Genomic DNA, 23467 nt, shown 5'->3' on the forward strand with positions numbered 1-23467 from the left:
TCCATGTACAAATGCGCTACCACCGGTGAGAGTGGGCTACCCATGGCGACTCCCTCCGTTTGTTCCTAGTATTCTCCATTGAAAAGAAAATACGTGGAAGTCAAGACATGCCTAAAAAGTACAGTGGTCTTCTCGTCAAACTTCTGACTAATCAATTCTAGTGACTCACGCAGGGGTACCCTCGTAAACAAGGAAACGACGTCAAAAATCACCATGATATCTGACTCATACAACCTGAAGCTATCAAGGCGTTTAACAAAATCCACGGAATTACGGATGTGATGAGGGCATTTACCCACATAAGGACTTAATATTCCCGTCAGGTATTTGGCCAACAGATATGTAGGTGCCCTGATGTTGCTGACAATGGGGCGTAATGGTACCCCCTCTTTGTGAATCTTCGGGAGTCCATATAGTCTAGGCGGTACCGGACCTTGGGGTTACAATTTCTTAGCGTCACCCTCCGGTAAATCTGCGTCCTTGAGAAGCGACCTCGTCTTGTTCTCCACCTTCTTTGTAGGATCAACGCTGATCTTCCGGTAGGAATCTTCATTTAACAGGCTCTGCATCTTATCAGTGTAGACCTTATGGGAGACAACAACTGTAGCATTGCCTTAGTAAGCCGGTAAGACAACAATTTCAGAGCGCTCCCTCAGATCACGAATGGCCACCCTCTCTTTACTGGTGATATTTGACTTCATCCGCTTGGATTTCGTCAACGCACGACAAGTTTCACGACGTATTTCCTCAGCTGATTCAGGCGGAAGTCGAGTTGCAACCTGTTCAACAGCACGAACAATTTCTGCGACCGGAGTGAACTTGGAGGTGGGAGCGAAGTTGAGACCTTTCTGCAAAATCGAGACCGCATCATCACTCAACACCATGCCACTCAAATTGATGACAGTCTTGCACGGAACCTGCGGAGATGGTTTGTCAAGGAGACGTGAGAACTTGGCTGTTTGACGTCCCGTTGCCTTCTTATGGGCGGAATCAGCTGCAACCCAGGTGACACCATCAATCCAATCCAAGGAAAAAGAAGTGAAATTACTAGCCAGTTGCAAATGTAGTTTGAGTAATTCCTGTGAGATAAACTCGAGGCTCAGGCGGGTGAATTGCACTCTCTCACGTACCAATGCGAGGCTTGCTCGTTTCTTGATTCTCTTAGCTGCTGCAGAATCAATGTGATGCATAACCTTAGCAAAATTCCGTGTCAGTGTGGCAAGTCGTATATTGGTCAGACGATGCGTACCGTCGAGGATCGATGCCGTGAACACCAGAGGCACACTCGACTGATGTATCCGAACAAGTCGGCGGTCGCTGAACATTGTTTGTCGGAAAATCACGCTATGGAGTATGCACGCACGAGGATTCTGGTACAGACGTCGAGATACTGGGACAGCGTTGTTAGAGAGGCCATCGAAATTCGCACCAATGACGACCTCGTAAACCGTGACTGTGGCTATAATCTTAGCAAGGCTTGGGAACCAGCGATTGGGTTAATCAAGAGTAAAGCGAGCAAACGTATAGTTGTGACGACCACGGCGGACAGAGCCATCACACCGACGTCATCTCAGACGCCGTCGCAATCTGTTCCACCGCGCGAGCGTGGCGCGGGGCGCGGACGGCGGAAGGAGCGCGCCGCGGGCGGAGGGTATTTAAATCGGCCGCCGCTGCGACCGAACCCAGTTCCCTCTGAGCAGCCATAGCGTACGGATCTCCGTGCCGGCACGTTCACAGGAGCTCAGTCCGTCAGTTCACCTGATGATGGCGACATGTATGATCGCCGAAATATTGTGCCCGTTGGACACTGTAGACCGGCAGTACACCCGTGGATATTTTGATTATCAAATACGCCGTGAGAAACTCAAGAATCGAAACCGGAGATGTTCAGGAACTGATTGAAAAATTAGGTCCATCCAGTTGTAATTCAGTCAGTACACAGTATCAGTTCTCCTCATTGTGTCAGAATATCTGAGTACTGAGGAGTGAATTTAAAGTGTTGCTTATTTGTGTTGAAGAATTAGAGTTGAGCAAACTGGTTGATCCAGCTTGCTTCTCTGAACATCATGTGACCACTGGTTGAGATATGTTAAATGTTACAGGATTTAAGTTAGCCTCTTACTTCTGTAGAGAAAATATGGGGAAAGGAGAAGTTACCACATTTGTCAGAAACTATTATAATTTCAAGAATACTGATATTAAAATTTTTGCTCAGGGCAGCTCTTAAAAACTTGTGCAACAGTAGTAGTATTTCATAGTAAGTCCTTTCTAATAGTAAGTATATACAGAGCATCTTTGGGAAACCTTAACCTCTTCATAAAAAATATGGAGGCTATGTTGTCCCATCTGACAGTAAAAAACAAGGAAATAGTGGTTGCTGGTGATTTTAATGTGGATTTATTGAAAAGCTCTGTCAGTGGAGAGTTATTGCAATCAGTAACACTATCATTCAATTTAAGACCTACTGTAAACTAGTAGCTAGGGTATGTAAATGCTCTGAGACTTCTGTTGGTAATATATTTGTAGACAAATCTAGGGGAAAAAAGTCATACTACAAAACCAATAGTAAATGGGCTGTCTTATCATGACATGCAGCATCTTGTGATAAATTTTGAAACTTGTCAGGATAAAAAATCTATTAAATCTGAGTACAGGAGGGTAATAACTTGGTAAAAAATTGAGAATTTTAGGAGATTGCTCAAAGACATGGACTAAATAGATGTTTACTGTACTTCAGACTCGAATGGAAAATACAAAGCATTCATTAGTAAAGTTACTTTCGTTTTCGAAAATTGTTTTCCCTAAAGGTAACTCATATCAAACAGAAGTCTAAAAATAAACTGTAGATTACACAAGAAATAAAGATATCACGTGGGACAAAAAGGAGACAGTATTTATTATCCAGGAACAGCTCTGAAGTTAACATTGTAATGGATTACAAAGAATACTGCAAAATATTTGAGCAAGTAATCCAGAAATCTAAGCAGCTTTATTATGAGAAAAAGGTAGTTATATCAGGCAACAAAATAAAAACTATATGGGATATAATGAAGACAGAGACAGGCAGAGCCTGAAACATTGGTAACAACAGCATGTAGTGTTGCAAAGCTCTTAAACAAGTACTTTATTTCTGTTATTGACAGCTTGGGGTTATCAGGTTCAGTAGACAGTGCAATGGAACACATGAGACCAGTTTCTACAAATAACTTCAGTAAAAAGGAAATGATGCCCACTTCTCCCAAAGTAGCAGCACCCATCATAAAATCCTTAAAAATAAATGTATTCTAGTGGCTATCATAATGTATCAATGAAGTTAATCAGAGAGAGTTCATCTGAGTCAAGTCTATCTTAAGTTATTTGTTTAATCAATCACTTATTAATGGGACATTTCCAGACTGGCTAAAATATGCTGAAGTTAAGCTTCTTTATAAGAAGATGGATAAAGAGATACCATCAAACTATTGACCAGTTTCAAATTTTCTGTATTTTTTTTTTCAAAAATATTTGACGAGTTTGAGTTTAACCATCTTCTTAAGCATCTGACTGCAAATAATATATTGTCCAGGTCACAGTTTGGGTTCCTTAAGGGTTCCAATATTGAGAAAGCTATTTACATGTGCCATGAGAATGTACTTAATTCGTTAGATAACAAGTTAGAGGCTACTGGCATTTTCTGTGACCTGTCGAAAGCCTTTGACTGTGTGAATCACAGCATCCTCTTAAGTAAATTAGAATATATGGTATCATTGGCAGTGCTACAAAATGGTTAGAGTCTTACCTAACTAATAGGAAAGAAAGTGTGTCATTGTGAAATATGTATGGAATAAACAATCAGTCTTCATTTGATTGGAAATTAATTACATGGGGTGTTCCAAGATTCCATCTTTGGTCCATTGCTTTTTCTTGTATACATTAATGAAATCTTGTCTGTTAAATTGCCAGATGCTAAGTCAGTTTTTTGAAGAAGATACAAACCTTGCAATAAATGCCAAGTCAAGTACAGATTTAGAAATAGCTGCTTATCAAGTTTTTTTTTCTGACATTTATAAATGGTTTAAAACTAATTCACTGTCATTAAACTTTGAAAAGACCCACTATGTGCAGTTCAGAACCTGCAAGAGATTTTCGTCCAGCATGTGTATAACATATGCAGACATGCAGATAGAAGAGGTTGACAGTGTTCAATTTCTAGGAATACAGCTCTATAATAAATTCAGTTGGAAGAGCATACCACAGAATTATCATAGCAACTAAGCAAGTCTGCATTTGCAATGTGAATACGGTCAGCTGTAGGAAATACAAATGTAAAAAAAGAAACTTGCATACTTCACTTACTTTCGTGCTATTATGCCGCATGGCATCATATTCTGGGGTGACTCGTCGAACCGAGCAGAAGTTTTTAGAGTGCAAAAGCATGTAATAAAACTCATTTGTGATATAAATTCAAGAATGTCGTATAGGAACCTGTTTAAGGAATTGGGTATTCTAACCATTGCTTCTCAGTATATTTATTCCTCGCTGAAATTTGTTGCAAATAATGTCTCATTTCCATTCAATAGCTCAATACACACTATCAATATTGGGAATAAGAACATTCTACATAAAGATCTAAAATCACTTAGTTTGGTCCAGAAAAGGGTTCAGTGTTCAGGAACATACTTCTCAGTATGCTACTCTTTAGGTGCAACAGTGTGTGTCGATGAAATGCTTCTTCCTTTTTGTGGAAGGTGTGGGTTTAGAATATACATGCCAAACAAACTGGCAAAGTATGGCCTGAAAGTACAGTGTTTGACTGACGCTCGCACAAACTACTTGTACAATGCATATATTTATTCTGGGAAAGGCAGCGACGGTCACACCCTTACCAGTCATGAGAAAGGTCACAGTGTTCCCACACAGGCTGTTCTTCAATTGGTGAAACCCATTGAAAACACAAGGAGAAATGTTACAGGTGACAATTGGTACTCATTAGTAGAACTAGTCAATGAACTTTCAAAAAAGGTCTCACATACGTTGGTACGCTGAAAAAGAACACAAACGAGATCCCACAGAACTTCTTATCTAATAAGAAACGTGGTGTGAAGACATCTGTTTACGGTTTTACAGAAGACATGACTCTGGTTTCCTTCATGCCCAAGAAGTCCAAAGCTGCAATACTGATCTCTTCTATGCACCATTCAGTAAACAATGATCCTGAATCAGGAAAATCTGAGATCATCCTGTTTTATAGCAACAACAAAAGGTGGTGTGGACTGTCTCGACCAAAGGTGTGCAGCTTATTCGTCAAGTGGCCGGACAGGAAGATGGCCTTTGGCCATTTTCTTCCCATTAGTGAATGTTGCTTGCGGTGTAAATTGTTATGTGGTACATCAAGCTTATCCAAAGGCAGAGGTAATGGTGAGATTGAGCTTCATGAAGACTCTAGCAAGAGGCCTAGTTGAGCTTCATATGTAGCGTAGAATTTCTATTGGACGCTTGCCACGAGAGTTGAGTGGCACCATCAGAATAATACTTCACTTTCAAGATGAGCCTCAGACACTGAAAGAAGAATTCGAAAATCGAAAAACGTGTGCCTCTTGCCCTCCTCGTCTGAAGAGGAAACCAAGATATCAATATCAACAGTGTGGTATTCCGATTTGTTTGGAGTGTTCCAGGAAGGTCTGCGTAAAGTGTTTGCAGGTGAAAATTGGCTAAAGTACGTTTCAGTGGCACATGAGAACACGTATTTAGTTTTTGTTTGTAATTTTAGAAGTAAAATGTGGCAAAGTTTCTCCATCCATAGACTTATGGACTGAAAGTTGACTTCACACACAATTTATCGGAAGTCAAGTTGGAGTTTTCCACGTAGTTATATTGCCAATTAGTTATATAATCCCTCTGATGAAAATCTGTGTGTGAGTAGAGACCTAACTGTTTGCTGTTATTTTCATAACTCATAAAATAAAAATATACTCCAAATTTTGCTTTGTTTTAATTGTCGAAGTGTTTAAAATACTGCATTGTTTAAAAAAAATCAAATTTCTACAAAGACCACTTCTAAGAAGTGTAATGAACGACAAGAAGTCAAGAAACTATATATATTCAGCAAAATTCTAGTTTGATATATAAAATATAAAAATGCAGTCTGTGAGACCCCTCCATAGTAATTGTGTTCCTGTTAATGACCATAGTAGTTAAGGGTTAAACAGAGTTTGAAAGACTTTTTGGTAGGCAACTTCTTCTACTCTGTAAATGAACCTCTTAAACAGGGACTATCTGTTAGATTCCAGTTTTGACAGCACTTGGTCACAACAGTCAAGATTCGGTAGTTTGTGTATGATAACATTATTAAAAGTGCATAACCATGCTTCATTCTAAAAGTGTGTTAATTCTGTAAATATTATCAATTCCAGTTTACTGTAATATGTACACACATCTTGACAATCTCATGACTAATGATCAGGGAGGTGAGTATTGTATTCAGATGTCTTATGTTTTTTATGTTATACTTTGACATGTTCAGCTCTCATGAAAATCATTGCATTTTTGGCTCTGTGGAATGAAAACTCAATCTAATCCAATATAATCTAATCTAAGTGTTTGTGACAACATATTAGACCTCTTAGCCACAATCAATCCGGAATACTTTAACATCCAAATCTACTAAAAGTAAATGAGAAATATATCAATTTACAAAAGCAGATAAAATTTGCGTGATACCTTCCTAAGAGGCAGTCTCTACTCCTTTCAACTAAGCATAGACCAGATGTGGCTTTAAGTTGAAGAAATAGCAACAACATGAAGAAGTTGGAGTTTTGTATCGAGGAAATTAATAAGAGGCGGAATAGATATCCCTTGGTTCACAAGACAGGTCAAGACACTGTTGTAAAAGCAGTGCAAAAAGCCTGCCAGATTCAAAAAATGCAAAATCTCCAAGATTTAGCACAGACAATGTGAGATCCTTCATATAGTGTCCACAATGAAACACTGTCTCAAAATGTAACAGAAAACCCAGAGAGATTCTGGTCATACATAAAGTTTATCAGTGGCAAGACAGAATTATTATTTTCACTGTGTAATATCAATGTCAGTGTTGCTGACAACAGTGTCACTAAAGTTGAGTTACTCAACATGGTTTTCCAAAATCCTGTCACCAAAGAAGATGCAGTAAATATTCCAGAATTTCAATTAAAAATAAATAAACAAATAAGTAAATAAATCTGCCAACATGAGTAATTTAGGAATAGATAACCTTGGTGTAGTGGAACAACTTAAAAAAATAAATAAAGGCAAGCCTTCCAGTCCAGATTGTACACCAGTTGGGTTTCTTTCAGAGCATGCTGATGAAATGTCTCCGTTTTTAGCAATCATGTACAACCACTCATTCAATGAAACATCTGTGCCTACAGACTGGAAAGTTGCACAGTTCACACCAATAGACAAGAGAGGGAATAGGATGACCCCACTGAATTATTAACTCTTATCACTGACTGCAATTTGCAAGCATCGTCTAATCACATTTTGTGCCTATGTAGTATCGTCTTAGTTTAGATGTTTATTTATTAGCCTTGTAGCATGTCTACCATGCAATTGGCTCTGTCAGTTGAAGTTGTACATGTACATGTACTTTTTAGTAATTACATACAGTTTTTAACACATTTACAAATTGATTCTCATTACATAACTACATTTTAGTCTATCTCATTATGTATCTACACAATCCTACATTATGCTTGCACAGCTGTGATACTCTTATTAGTAATTAGGATTTTCTCCCTGATTATACATGTCCTTCAGATTGCTATGAATGTATTCTTCTACTGAATAATATGATATATTTTTAAACCACATATCTAATACTACCTTAATTTTTCTTAGAGTGAGGATTGTCACTGATTGTGGCAGTTTATTATACATCTTCAGACTTAGGTGTTTGTGGCTATTGTGTATTGGTGACAGCCTTGAATATGGTATGCCTAGAATGCACTTGTTTCTGGTGCTGTGTATATGTATTGTTGGAGTAAATTTCTGTATATTTTCTTTGAAATATATTAAGCAGTTATACATAAAGACTTGAGAGTGTCAATATATTGAATTGACTGAAGGATGTCATACAGAATTCTGTAGGACCCAATCCTTGAGTACATCTGACTACTTTTTCCTGCCATCTGAAAATGCAGCTATTATGAAATGAATTTCTCCATAACAGTACCCAAAACTGCAACTGTGCCTTTAGATTGATATATATTTCCTCTGTCTTTTTTTTTTTATTTATACACAACTGGTTAGCTTTACACTACTGACTCCTTTTCTCAGTTTTTTAATTTTTGTCTATAACTACCTGCATACTCGCATTGGATGAGATCATAGTCATATAATCGGCATATAGAAGATTTACGCACACCTTACAGCATGAGAAGTCATTAGCATGTACAAGAAAAAGGAATTGCCCAAGGACAGAGCCTTGTGGTATTCCTCTCTTAATTTTCATTAATTTTGATGTCTCCTTGTTGGCATGCACTAATTGCTGCCTGTGGCTCAGGTAGGATTTAACTAAATTCACTGATTTATATACAAAACCGTAGTCTTCTAACATTTTTGCAATAGTATTAAGTGATACAGACTCAGAATCCTTACGCAAGGCTATAAGTGTAGCACAGGTGATCGGTTTCCCTTGATAACCATTGGACTATAGCTATCTGATATGGCTCTGTCACCCTTTTTCTGTACTGGAAGTGTAACTATTGTTTTAAGGCATTCAGAGGAAGTACTATAATTACAAATTTTATTTACAAGATAGAGCAGAGGCTTTCTGATTTCCTTAATTATGGATTTGAGAATATAGTTACTGGACTCATAGTAGACATTTGTTCTGGGGCTGTTCAGCTCGTTTATGGCATTATTAACATTTTTAGCAGTAATTTATCTCCAATTGAATCTTTCATTTGGTTTATTCTGTGATTGCAAAAGGAGGGCCTCAGCATCAGATTTATCATCACCGTGTGATAAAAGGAAACTTGCAGGATTTACAAATATTCATTGAGATTGCTACAGTTAATTGGAATATTGGTATCTTCCTTTCCTGTTTTTTATCTCACTGTTCACTACATTCCAAGCTGCTTTGCATTTATTTTTATAATTTAGGCTATATTCTTCATTTCCTTTGATTTTTGCTGCTCTAATTTCAGATTTGTAAGATCTTTCTTAAGCTTATATACTCGTTCTTGTTCTCACAACTGTCAGCAATTCTGTCCTTCAGCATGAGTGAAACTCCTATCTATCTATCTATCTATCTATCTATCTATCTATCTATCTATATCCAGATCCCGCCCCAGCTACTGTCTGGTCTGGGTGCTGACGAGTCCTCTCCATTCGGCTTGGTCCTCCCACCACTTTTCTTCCTCCACTTGCTGCCGGGTCACACCTGTCCTTTCCACAGATATTCTCACTCCCATTGTACTCCGTGTTCTTGGTCATCCTCTAGGTCTTTTTCCATCCATCTTTAGTTCTTCCATAATTTGGGGAACCTCTGCCCATGCATCCTCTTAACATGCCAGTACCATCTTAATCTCTCTCTCTCTCTTTTTAATTTATTTTCTCATACTTTCTTGTTTAAGGTCCTTTCCAATATCTACATTCCATACTGTGTCCATTCTTGTTTTTACCTCAACAGCTCTGAGAAATTTCATTTCCCCTGCTTGCAGTCTTTGTCATTGTCCATGTTTCTCCTCCATGGGTGACAATAGGGAAATAATAACTCTTATACATAAGGAGTTTTGCTTTTTCTGAAACTTCCTTATTCCAAATCAGGTGTTTTATTGTTTGGTAGAAATTGTCTCCCTTCTGTAACTTATTAATTTCATTGGTTATTCTTCCGTCACTAGATATTTCACTCCCTGAATAAGTAAAACTGTTTACTGCTTTGAGGGGTTGTCCATTCAAATTAATATTCCCTTTGATACCTTTGACTCTTCCAAATACCATTACTTCACTCTTATCTTTATTTATTTTTTTAATCCATACCTTTTCATTATTTCCTTCCACGCATCAAGTTGTAACTGTACATCTACCTCTTTATCACCCCATATTACCATATCATCTGCAAAAATCATCTTTTTGTCTTTTTCTTTTACTATATCTTTAACTCCCCTATTCATTCCCTCCATCACAACATTAAAAAGTGCAGGAGATAGAATACTTCCTTGTTTAAGTCCTTGTCTTATTTCGAAGTATTCAGAGTTCCCCAATGGTGTTCTAATTCTACAATTATGTCCTCTGTACATTGTCTTTATTACATTATGTATCCATCTTCTATACCTATCTTCTTCATTTCCTCTCAGAGTCTTTCCCTGTTAACTGAGTCATATGCCTTTTCTATGTCTATAAAAATCATTATCACCCTTTTGTTATACTCCCAACTTTTTTCCACCAGTTGACAGATAGAAAATATCAGGTTGATCATGCTTCTTCCTTTCCTAAACCTATGCTGTTCTTCACTCGGGTCCTTATCTTTCTTCTCACTTATTCGATTTAGTAAAATTCTTTCAAAAATCTTGGCGTTATGACTCATAAGGGTTATTCTGATGTAGTTTTTACAAAGTCTTTTATTGCCTTTTTTGGAAATGGGAACAATGTCTCCTCTTCTCCAATCGTCAGCTTTGTACTATTTCTCCACATACTTGATAGTACTCTATACAGCCACTGCATTCCAACTGGACCTGCTGCTCGTATCATGTCCTCTGATACTTCATCAGGTCCTGGGGCTTTCCCCCCTAATCATCTTCTATTCAGCTATTTCCATTTCTTCCCGTGTAATTTGTCCTAATTCTGCTTCCCAACTTCTCTCAGTTTCTCCATTATTTGTTGTTTCTTTGTGTACCTGCTCCTCAGTTTCGTAAAATGCTCTCTCCAGAGATCTTTTATATTCCCTGGATCTTCAATCACAGTACCAACCTCTGTTTCCATCTTTTTTGGTACTTCAGAAGCCTTCCTTTTATTTATCGTCATTTTATATAACATTTTCTTATTGCTCTTCACATCTTCTTCAAGTTTTTTTGTAAACTATTCCCATGCCTTTTTCTTTGCACTTCTTCTTTTCCTCTATATATCTTTTATGGTCCACATCATTTTTAGTTTTCCACCACTTTCTCCATGCTCCATTTTTTGATTGTGGCACCATACACGATCATTAACCCGGCTCCAGGGAGGTAGGGTCCCATTCCCTATGTAATAACACTGTTCACGTTTACGTCGCACTTCACTTGGCGTAGACCGGGACTGTGCCCTAGGCATGCTCGATGTTAACTGACTGGGCACGGCCCGTGCTGCCTGAGTTGTTGTTGTTGTTGTTGTTGTTACGTCGGCAGAGGTCGCGTCCGAATTTTCGCGTCCCCTCTGGTGGACGGGACTCTACTTGTGGCAACTACCGTCCGTGACGCGGCGTGCTGATGTGCGCCTCCCGCGATTTTTCTGGTGGCTACTGCAGTCCTCCTCCTTCGGGGGGTGAAGCCACTGTGAACCACTGCGTCGGAAGGCGGAGCGTCGGGCAGGAGCGATGACCTCCACATCCATTGGAAGGCCGGAGTCGAGGGGATCTGCCAATCCTCGAGCCGGAACCTTCGAATACGGCTGGAAGTGACGCACACGAAGAGGACCCCGTCGTCCCACCACCGGAGCCCAGGACAGAACGGGCGACAAGCTGTCTAACTCCGGATCCTGTGCCACCTCGGGAGGGGCAAGACACAGTGGCGGGGACGATGGGGAAGGGACGACCACAGGTGAACCAGCCTCCTGAGAAACCGGGCCTGTGAGGGGGGCCGGCTCTCGCTGGGGCATCTCGAACGATGGCGATGCCGGTGCTGGAGCTACTGGAGGCTGACAAGGCTGAGAACCATCACAGTGCGGCAGAGTCACAGTGGGGAGAGGCGGTAACGTCCCCTGAGAAACCAACACGGGTGCCGGCAATGGGGAAGCCGGTGTCCGAGAGGTGGAGGGTGGGTGCCCGAACGTGGACGTAGCTGATTTTGGTGACGACGTACCACCCGGTCCCCTGCCTGCAAGGTATAGAGCCGGCGGCCATTTCAGCGCAGGACCACCGCCGGTATCCAACGTGGATTGCGACCAAACCTACGTGCCCAGACCGACATACCCAGTGGGAAGCCAGGTACTCCGTTTTGCGAAGACTGGCGAGGACCAGGCCAGAGGAGGTGCAGCAGAGTCCTAGGTTGGAGCCCATGGAGGAGCTCTGCGGGGCTGCGTTCGCCCATTGGTGTGGTCCGGTATGCCGTCAGGAAAAACGTCAATGCCTCCTCCGCAGGAAATTCGTGCACATACTTTTTCATCTGCGTCTTAAATGTGCGCACCATGCGCTCAGCTTCCCAATTCGATTGTGGATGAAAGGGGGGAGAGCAAAGGTGCCGAATACCAAAGCGCCTACAAAAATCCTGGAAGGTCTGCGAAATAAACTGCGGTCCATTGTCCGAGACCAGGGTGATTGGCAGACCTTCCACAGAAAAGATTTTTTGCTAGTGCCTGGATTGCAACTTCTGAAGTGGTTGAGGAGCAGCGAACCACATATGGGAATCGGGAATAAGCATCAATGACAATGAGCCAAAAGCCATTGAGAAACGGGCCCGCAAAATCTATGTGAACACGTTCCCATGCTTGGGTTGCCGGCGGCCAGGAAGAGAACGCTGCCCTGGGAGATGCCTGTTGGCTCGCACACTGGGAACAGGCGGCTACCAAGTGCTCAATTTCTCTGTCAATACCGGGCCAGTACACATGTCTGCGAGCCAAGGTTTTAGTACGGGAAACACCCCAGTGCCCCGCATGTAATAACGTGAGGACCTCCCTTCGTAAACTGGCAGAAACAACCACGCGAGGAGCTGTATCATCGGTAGCCAGAAGGAGAACTCCTTCCAAGACCGAGAGGCGGTCTCGTAGAATAAAATAATTATGAAGAGGGTCCGAGGCCCGGCCTGGAGGGCGGGATGACCACCCCTGCTGAATGAGGCGAACTACTTGCCGGAGAACCGGGTCAGCTGCCGTTTCCCTGGCGACTCTAGAACTAGTGATCGGGAAGCCATCAACCGCTTGGCGGGACGCCACATCCAAATGAAAACACATATTCTCTTCTCGATCGAACTTAGGATCCGGGCCCACCGGAAGACGGGAAAGAGCGTCGGTATTGGCATGCTGTCCAGTAGGGCGAAAATGAATGTCATAATGGTACTTAGAGAGGTACAAGACCCAGCGCTGTAGTCTGTGGGCCGCCCTATCCGGAATCTGAGAGGTGGGGCCAAAGAACGATATTAACGGCTTATGGTCAGTGATTAACTGAAACTTCGTGCCGTACAAGAAAGGGTGAAACATGGTAACAGCGTAGACAATGGCCAAAGACTCTTTTTCCACCTTGGAGTAATGGGCCTGCGCGGGACTAAGAGTTTTAGACGCAAACGCCAGTGGTTGCTCGGAACCATCTGCGTTGCGATGGGCCAGGACCGCCCCCACCCCATACTGTGAAGCATCCGTAGCCAGGACCAACGGCTTATGGGGGTCAAAAGTAGCCAAACAAGGCGCTGACGTGAGGAGGCCCTTCAGCGAGTTGAACGCTCGCTCGCATGCAGGCGACCAATGAAAAGGAACACCCTTGCGCAGAAGGCAGTACAGGGGGCGGGATATGGTGGAATCCCTGGGAATGAACCGGTGGTAATAGGCTATCTTGCATAAAAAAGCTTGTAACTCTTTCAGCGAAGCGGGCCGAGGAAGGTCGACGATACCTTGGACCAAACTTCCTAGTGGCTGGACTCCGTGCTGAGAGATGGTGTAGCCCACATACTCAATGGACGGTTGGACGAAGTTTGACTTATGCAGGTTGCAACGCAAGCCCACAGACCTGAATTTGAGAAAGAGGGTGCGAAGGTTGTGCAAATGTTCCTTTGTGCTGCGGCCTGTGACAATTATGTCATCCAGGTAATTAATACAATGAGGGATTGTCGACGTGACGTGCTCAAGATAACGCTGGAATATCGCCGGGGCACTGGACATTCCGAAGGCCAACCGCTGATATTGGTAAAGGCCAAACGGGGTGTTGACGACCGCCAGCCGTTTTGAGTCCTCATCAAGTGGTATCTGATGATAAGCCTCCGAAAGATCTATTTTCGAAAAATATTGGCCTCCCGCCACGGCGGAGAACAATTCATCAGCACGAGGCAAAGGATAGGTGTCTTCCACCAATTGGCAATTAATGGTGGCCTTGAAATCGCCACAAAGACGTAATTTTCGCGAGGGCTTCCTTACAATAACGAGGGGCGAAGCCCACTCACTAGAAGAAATGGGAAGAACGACCCCTAGGGCTGTCAGCCGGTCTAGCTCTTCCTTTACCTGAGGGCGGAGAGCCAAGGGGATCTGCCTCGCGCGTAGAAAACGCGGGCGAGCCGACGCCTTCAACGTTAAGTGAGCTTCAAAATCTGAAACACGCCCCAGGCGCTCCTCAAAGATATCTGGAAAGTCTGAGATCAAAGATTCCAATGATTGATAGGGAACGTCTTCGGAGACCAACTGTATGGTGTCAGCGATAGAAAAACCGAAAGCTTGAAAGGCATCCAGGCCAAAAAGGTTAGCGGAGCTCGCATCACTGACAACAATAAAAGTAATAGGCCGAGTAACTGATTTGTAAGTCACGTCGGTAGTGAATTGACCCAGTAGGGGAATGAACTGTTTACTATAACCGCGTAGACGCCGGTAAACTGGCGCCAACGGGGGCGATCCAAGGTCGGAGTAAGTTTGTGCATTCACCAAGGAAACTGCCACGCCCGTATCTACTTGCAGTTGTAACCGGCGCGACAGAACCGACACGTCGATAAAGAGTTTGCGTGCCGATGCGTCGGGAGCCTGGCCCGATGAAACTTCGTGAATGAATGTCAACGTACGTGCTTCCTTCGATTCTTTTGAGGCTGAGCGGCAAACTTTAGCAATGTGACCTTTTTTATTACATTTGCGACAAACGGCCCAACGCTGGGGGCACTCTGACCGATCATGATGTATATAGCACGACGCACAGGACGGCAACAGGGGCCGGCGGCCAGAACTGTATTTACACGCGGTGCGGGAGCGGCCGTAACGGCTGGATTGTACCGCTCGCACGTCGTCCATCCCGGACGCAGTGGACGTGGCCGCTCCGCCCTGAACCGCCGCGACGTCGCACCACGCTTCCAGCTGTTGACCTGCGGCGTGAGAGACTTCATACGATTGAGCAATGGACAGGACTTCCTCGAGGGAAGGGTCTTCTAACTGCAGGGCCCGTTGCCGGATCTTCCTATCAGGGGCCGAACGAACAATGACGTCGCGTACCATAACGCGGGCATACGACTCTCGCGACTGCTCCGTAAGAAAATGACACTTGCGACTAACACCGTGCGGGGTAGCGGCCCACGCCCGGTAAGACTGATGGGGCTGTTTCTTGCATTGATAGAACTCGACCCTAGCCGCCACAACATGCGTGCGGCGGCGATAATATGAAGACAGCAATGAACACAGTGCGTCAAAAGACAAGGACGAGGGTTCCTGCAACGGTGCTAGCTGCCGCAAAACTTGATACAGCGAGGGAGATACCCAAGACAAGAAGAGAGCACGACATACCTCCGCATCGGCAACATGAAACGCCTGGAAATGTTACCGAAGGCGATGTTCATATGCGTCCCAATCCTCCGCCGTCTCGTCATACGGGGGAAAGGGAGGAGGGAACGGCGCTGGAGCAGACTGCGTGGAGAGCAACGCCTGAAGCACTTGTTTGATGGTGGCCATGAGCTCCGTCTGCTGCTCAACCAAAACCCGCACTAAATCCTCCATGCCGTGGAGTAGCTGCGAAACCGGAACAACGACGCAACACGCGAAAGAACGACCCTACTCGTCGCCAATTGTGTAATAACACTGTTCACGTTTACGTCGCACTTCACTTGGCGTAGACCGGGACTGTGCCCTAGGCATGCTCGATGTTAACTGACTGGGCACGGCCCATGCTGCCTGAGTTGTTGTTGTTGTTGTTGTTGTTACGTCGGCAGAGGTCGCGTCCGAATTTTCGCGTCCCCTCTGGTGGACGGGACTCTACTTGTGGCAACTACCGTCCGTGACGCGGCGTGCTGATGTGCGCCTCCCGCGATCTTTCTGGTGGCTTCTGCACCGTATTCCTCCACTGGGGTAATTCCTGCCTGGTACATCCACATCGTGGGGGTGGGCATCCTACAATTAAATTAGGCTGGAGTGATAGGGTGGCTGAGTTCTGGCAGGCACCCAATCTTGTGGGGTATAACACGGAACCCACGTCCAGTGTAACGGGTGAAGACCTTAATGGCAGTGACGGTGGAGAAGAAAGACTCCGGAACAGCTTAGATGGCAGATGAGGCAACCCTCATTTCTGGGAATTAAGTGAGAAGGGAACCAATGCCTTGTGGTGGAGGAGAAACTCCTAAGGCTAAGGGAGACAACCCCTCACAGAAAATCCTTTCTTGTGTTAGGCCTAGCAAGCCAGTAGGAAAGTCTTCATATATTGCTTTCAAAACACGAGTGAAACTATTTTGATTTTATTGAGTAGTTTGTGTGTACCACATTTTTTAATGTTGGGGTTCGTTCCTATTGCTAGTTGTGCATATTTTAGTTACAATGAGACAGTTGCTGTCTAGTGAATGTTTTATAATGAATATGAGGAGGAGAAGAATTCATTAGTATCTTTCTCACTGGTTAATATACTGAACCATTGTATTATTCTCAATTCATTTCTTGTTCTTTCAGTATTATTTGCATTGAGAACTCTGTTTGTAGTTAACATCTTGGAATTATCCATAGGCTAGGCAAGCTTCCAATTTTGAGCTATAGGACAGCATGGTCAGATGTTACTAATTTGATGGTGTCACAGTCTACATGTCTTCTACACACATTACTAATTCTGTTGTCAAGGCACACTTCTACCTTGGTTGGTTTATCAATCAAGCAGTAAAAATTCATTGATCATAACATTTGTAGTAAAAAAAATCACATTTTTTAAATATTTTCTCTTATATGTAGGTTAACATCTATTATGATAAAAGTTTTATTATGCTTATATTTAGTACTCTGCAAAATTAAAACAGTTTTCTGCAAATGTTTCTACATCAGAAGATGGTGTTTGGTAAACAGCTGCAATAACGAGTTTCTGGATTTGTAATGCCATAGTAGATACTTTAGGAACACCTTCTACACATGGCCTGGTGAGAGCTATAGTTGAATATTCGAGATTTATATTATTATTGGTGTAGATTGACACTCCACTCTGGGCAATGTTTATTCTACAGTAACTAGATCCCAGAGAGTAACCAAATGGTACAAACAATTTTATGTCTGTAATTTTAATCTGCTGTTCATTCACACAGAGAATACTGCAATTAATTTCATCCAGCCAATACTGTTGTTAAGTAACTTTTCTTTTAAGGACTGCACATTTATGTGTAAGAAAATTAGCTTTTTTTTTTTTGCCACAAGTGGGTACAGTGTTTATACTGGGCCCAGTTTGAATGTTTACTTTTAGTGTGTCTTTTATTCTATGTTATGATTTTCTTAGCTTTGACCAAGACCACTATATCTCAGGCCTGGTCAGGCTTACACATTTCCCTAATCTGGTTCTGAGGGCTGGGACATGTCATCTGACTTGCTAGAGCAGGCTAATTTGTTATGCAACACATTGAGTACATTTTGGGTCAACAAAGTCTTTCTTAATCCATTTGGGTTCTTACCATGTCTTGTATGGCAAACTCTTGGAGCTAAAATTATTCACAATGGATGATTACAAGTAACAGAATTCTTCATTTCAATAAGTGTTACATTCTTAAATTGTTTGCAGATAGATTCAAAATACTTACTAACTTTAATTATTTCATTGTTTACACATGATGACTCTATTAAGCCGTAGCATTAAGGTATTTTTTTATTACTGTTACATATTTTGAGCCATCTATGAGAACTGCAAAATCATTGGTTGATACATGTCTGGAATCTTCAGTGCTGGCGAGGATTTGGTTTAGTCTTGCACTGGGCTTCACAATCCCTTCGATTTTCAGTTGAGCAACAGGATTCGTGACTTGCTATCAGAAATGTCACTGTTCATAGTAGTTGACCGGAAGTCTTAGAGTGTAACAGAAGTGGGATATCTGTGGTTCCACAAGGAAGTGTTATGGGCCCTGCCCTGGTACTGATCTATATAAATGATTTAGGAGATGATCTGAGAAGCCTCTTGTGACCTACTCCTTAGCTGTCATTTGGGCTGCACCTGGTTTTACGTATCTGGAAGTCTCAGATCTTGATGTACTGAGAAGATATTCTGAAAACTGTTACTATGATAGATAGTGCAAATGATGTAGACCACAAAATAGATGAATTTTAAAAGTGAGTCATCCCACTTTATTTGTATTAAAACAGTGTTGATTGCCAGTTCAGATTTTACAGATCCTAGTTTGTATGTGCAATCTTCCAGCCCAAACACATCTGGAAGAGAACCAATAATAAGAGTCACAGTATTGGTTGAATTTCCTAGTAGTATGACATATGGTGAAACTAACATGGAAATAACGGTGCACACAAAATAGTTTGTAGTGTGATCAACAGAATTAACAACAATGCCCAGTAAATAATATGTATCAAACATCGTTACGTGCGGTTCTAGGCACTACAGTCTGGAACCGACCTACCGCTATGGTCGCAGGTTCGAATCCTGCTTCGGGCATGGATGTGTGTGATGTCCTTAGGTTAGTTAGATTTAATTAGTTCTAAGTTCTAGGCAACTGATGACCTCAGAAGTTAAGTCGCATAGTGCTCAGAGCCATTTGAACCATTTTGAAACATCATTACTTGCACCAGAACGGCAGGCTGCAGCAACAGATTTGGTGCACGCATTGGTACCTGGCCATCTCCACATTCTTCTATATGGCCTTTCTCACCCACACCTACACCCACACCCACTCTTCACTTTATGTAATTGACACCTATAGGTGAAATTGATTGTGTGAAGTTGCATACTGTCTGAGTTAACACGGCCCCCACAGTTGCCTATAAAGAGATGGCACACAATTTTGCCATATTCTCCTCGGAGTAACATACAAACCGTAATCTGTACGTAGAGGTCATTTGCCACTGACCATGAGTGACTGCTACGAGGCAGATCTTCAATGTTCTGTTTTGAACAATAGCAGTAGAAAGTCTGAATAAAGTTGCTGTTATGTCTGCCAATTTGAGGGGCAATTTCTTGTGCTTGCAAGAGGAAGCATATTCATCCCAGTAGACAAGCAGTTGAAAACCTCTGGAATAAAGTTTGCATGCAAACTGGTTTGCAGAAGATTGACTATTGAGGGCAAGCAAAAAGTTGCTGTTTTAATATCATAACTATGAGATGGGGTGGCTTGTGTGCTTCAACTACTATAGGGGCAACACATCAGAGGCATATGTGTGGGGAAGGTGGACTGCTGTGGTTCCTGAAGAGGATTGGCAGCCTTTTCAGTGGTTTCAGGGATAACAAACTGGGTAATTGGTTGATCAGGCCTTCTAACATACATCAAATATGTCCGTTCTATGTTGGTACAGGGAACAGCTGAAAGTGAGGGGAAACAACAGCCATTATATTTCCTGAGTATGTACAGCTCTGATTCATGGTTTAATAATAATGAGATTCTCTTGTCTAAAATATTCTGAAGATAAAACAGTCCCTTATCCAGGTTTCCAGCTGAGGACTACTCGGAAGGATATTATTATTTCTTATGACAAATCTGGCTCTCTGTGGACTGGAGTATGAAATGTTAGATCCCTTAATCGTGTACAGTAGATAGGTCTGAGGATTGGAAGAAAGACATGGATAGGAGATACTGGAGTGGAAGAGATGTACTGTAACTGCTAATGAGGTGTCCTGATGGGTACAAGCACACATAGGTATTAAGGGAAACAAAATGGCAGGTACAGAAGGTAAGATAGTTCAGTGTGCCATTCACCTACATTCTATCACCTCACTGTTGAAGTACAGAGTCGTGCTTACATAGGAAGAAGGTTGGTTGGCAGTGACAGGTGATAAACTGTGCCTAGTAAAGTTGATAGTTTGGTCGTGGTGTACCTCCTTCCAGTCTCTCACTCTTTTTCACATTGGACATAGTCCTATGATGATGTGTGGCTTCTTGTTACAGCAAGAGGACTCTCCAGCGTGTGGTGCTCATGGTGTACAGATCTCGCTGCACCACATTGTAGTAGATTGTTTTATATTCAGTCAAGATGGCAGCAACTAATTTACTGACAGATTTGTCCTCTATTTTAACTGGCAATTACCTAAATGCTGTATGACTATTAACGTTTCATGAAATGTCAGACTTGTTCCCTAAAACTTTAGGGAGGAGTTTTTAATGTGTTCTCAGGGTGCTTGGCTCATCTGTGGTCTTTTCTTTTAAGTGATAAGCCAGCTGCAGATTCCTGCTTAACTTTTCGCTCGTATTAATTGTGTTTTAATTTGCAATATTAAAACCTCTGACCATATTTACACTATCTTACGGCTTATCAGATAATGTATTTATGCTATGTGACAGGTTGTGAGATAATGTGATTGTGTGACTGACCATGAGTGATGAATGAAACTCCATCCTCTGTCTGGAGTGTGGGACTATGCCTGGTCACTATCCAGGAATACAATATTAAACACCGTTAATTAGGTTTTGTTTTTAGGCTACCAGTTTCGACTATACATTATGTCATCTTCAGACCTGCTTAGATAGAGTAACCTTTGTGCTGCTGTATTTTGAAACATGAATGTTACTCTATTTAAGTAGGCCTGAAGATGATGTAATGTATCGTCAAAACTGGTAGCCTAAAAATATTATTGTACCATGAGTGAGGTTGCGAGCCAGTGAGCATAATTATGTAAGACTTACTCTTTCTTGTTTTATAACGTTTTAACTACATTTGCTCCTACTAATTTCTGTAAGGGCACTGATAATCTCACTGATATGAAAGTGGGTGAATGACTATAAATAATGAAAGCTGAAATACACACAAAGACAGGCTCAACCACAGTATTAAGAGGGTAAATTTCCTAACATTGCTGCAAATTATGAAGAGATTCAGAAATGTTTGATGAGATAATAGAAATTATTAAGGTAGTTAAGACAAAATTTAATTGTGATAGAGGACTGGAATTGCATAGTTTGAAAAGAAAGACAAAGAAAAGTTGTAGAAGCTTTTATGATTTTGGGAAACATGATGCCATGTATAAGAAAGTCTTAGGAGAAAAAGAGAAGCAGCTGTGTGAATACCAAGAGCTCTGACTGCAAGCCAGTACTGAGCAGATAAGAAAAGGCTGAAAATTGGAAGAAAATTGTAGAAGGTTGATACAAAGGAAAGAACTGCAAAAACTTTCTGGAAAAGGAAATGGAAGTGGATGAAGATCAGGAAGATGAGATTGGAGATGTGATACTGAAAGGATAATGTGACAGAGCACAGAAAGACTTAATTCGAAATAAGGCACCTGCAGTAGCTGATGTTCCCCATGAATTATTTATGAAATTTGGCAGAATTAGTCATGACAGAACTGTTGACCTGTTGTACAGGACCTAAGGGGCAAGTGAGATACCCACAGACTTGAAGAGGAGTGTGATAATCCCCATACCAAAGAAGGTGCTGATATATGTGAATACTACAAAATCACCAGTTTAATAATTCATGGGAGCAAAATAACTCACATTATTTATGAAAACAGTGGTAGAAGCCAACTTGAAGGGAAATCAGTTTGGGTTTGGGAGATATAAAGGAACAGCGCCCTACAGCTTAGAAGGTAGTGAGGAAAGTGAAACCTACATTTCTGACAATGTTTGGAAGGGATAGATTGCTTCTCATCTTATACAGTAGATGCTGAGTTGTCGATAGACACAATGAGAAGACTGTCAGAAAAGTAAGCTTTAGGCCAGAAAGACCTTTATCGGAATTAGACCGCATATGCACATGTACACATACGGCTACAGTCTCAGGCTACTGAGGACAGACTGCGACAAGCAGTGCAAGATGAGAGAAGCAATATGGGGGATAGGGGTAAGGAGGAGACTGGGGCTGGGGGGTGTGGGGATGTGTGATTCCAGGGTAGGGGTGGGGGACAGTAAAGTGCTGCTTGTGGAGCATACAGGGATGAGATGGAGAGAGGGTAGGGCAGCTTGTTGCAGTGGGGCAGTTAGATGGAGGGCTGCGGGGGGGGGGGGGGGGGGGGGAAGCAGCAGAAAATCTCCCATGCCTTGTATCTCCACTCACCTACCACTTCCTGAAGTCCCACCATCTGGCCATGGAGGAGCACTCCCCTCACGACTCGGTTTCACTCAGGCCCGCAGCAACTGAATCACATTCTCCACCAGGGTTTTGACTACCTCTCATTGTGCCCTGAAATGTGGAATGCCCTATCCACTATCCGTCCCACCCCTCCCACTGTGGTATTCCACTGCCCACCTAACCTACACAATATCCTCATCCATCCCTACACAACCCCTATTCCCATCCCCATGCCTCGTGGCTCATATCCCTGTAATAGACATAGTGCAATATATCCTACATTGCTATAACCCTTCTGCCCTCAACCTTTGATAGTCATTGTCCTTTGCCTATCCATCCCCTTCCCTGTCCGCATTCCAGCACTACGCAACCCTCTACTCATCCACAGTCTTTGTACTTCCATCCTTTTCTGCTTCCCCCGCCCCCTCATCTAACCTTCAGACTGCACCCAGCTGCCCTTCCCTCTGTCCACGTCATCCCAGTATGCTCCCACAAGCAGCACTTTACCGTCCCCCACCTGTACCCTAATCCCTTCCCCTCTCCACACCGCCTGTCTGAGACTCAGTGTCTCCGCTATATGGTGAGTAGCAATCTCTCCTTTTCATAATATTGTCATTATTCCAGCCTGGGTTTTCCATTGTTTAATTAAACCTATATTTATGGCATTTGTAGATTTAGAGAAAGGTTTCACAGAAACCAGACTGCAGTTATAGGAACTGAAGGATATAAAGGGAGGCATTAGTTGAGAAGGGAGTGAGACAGAGTGGTTGTTTATCTCTTATGTTATTCAAACTGTGTATATGGCAAGCAGTAAATGAAATCGAAAAGAAATTTTGGAAAGTGAATTAGAATTCAGGGAGAAGAATTAAAAACTTTTAGGTTTGCCGTGATATAATTCTGTCAGAGATGACAAAGACCTAGGATGAACGGGATGGATAATGTATTTAAACTAGGCATAAGATTAATGGCAACAAAAATAAAAAAAGAGGAATAGAATGTAGGTGGTGCTGGGGAATGTGATTAGGAAATGACACACTGAAAGCAGTAGAGTTCTTTTTGTATTGTGGGATCAAGATAACTGACAATGAAAGAAGTAGAAATAAAATAATATGTAGCCTTTCAGTAGCAAGAAAACCTTTTTTAGTTCTCAAATTCATTTTTAGGTGAAGTGCTAAGT

The 23467-nt window shown here is 42.3% G+C and overlaps 1 protein-coding gene across 7 annotated transcripts in view; it reads left to right on the plus strand.

The window, feature by feature from the left end:
• Nucleotides 1-23467, plus strand: part of LOC126248810 (palmitoyltransferase ZDHHC20-B-like) — a 344143-nt gene that overhangs the window by 191555 nt on the left and 129121 nt on the right. The gene's annotated exons all lie outside the window — the stretch shown is intronic.

The sequence above is a fragment of the Schistocerca nitens genome, chromosome 3, assembly GCF_023898315.1.
Source record: "Schistocerca nitens isolate TAMUIC-IGC-003100 chromosome 3, iqSchNite1.1, whole genome shotgun sequence".
NCBI classification, from domain to species: Eukaryota; Metazoa; Arthropoda; class Insecta; order Orthoptera; family Acrididae; genus Schistocerca; species Schistocerca nitens.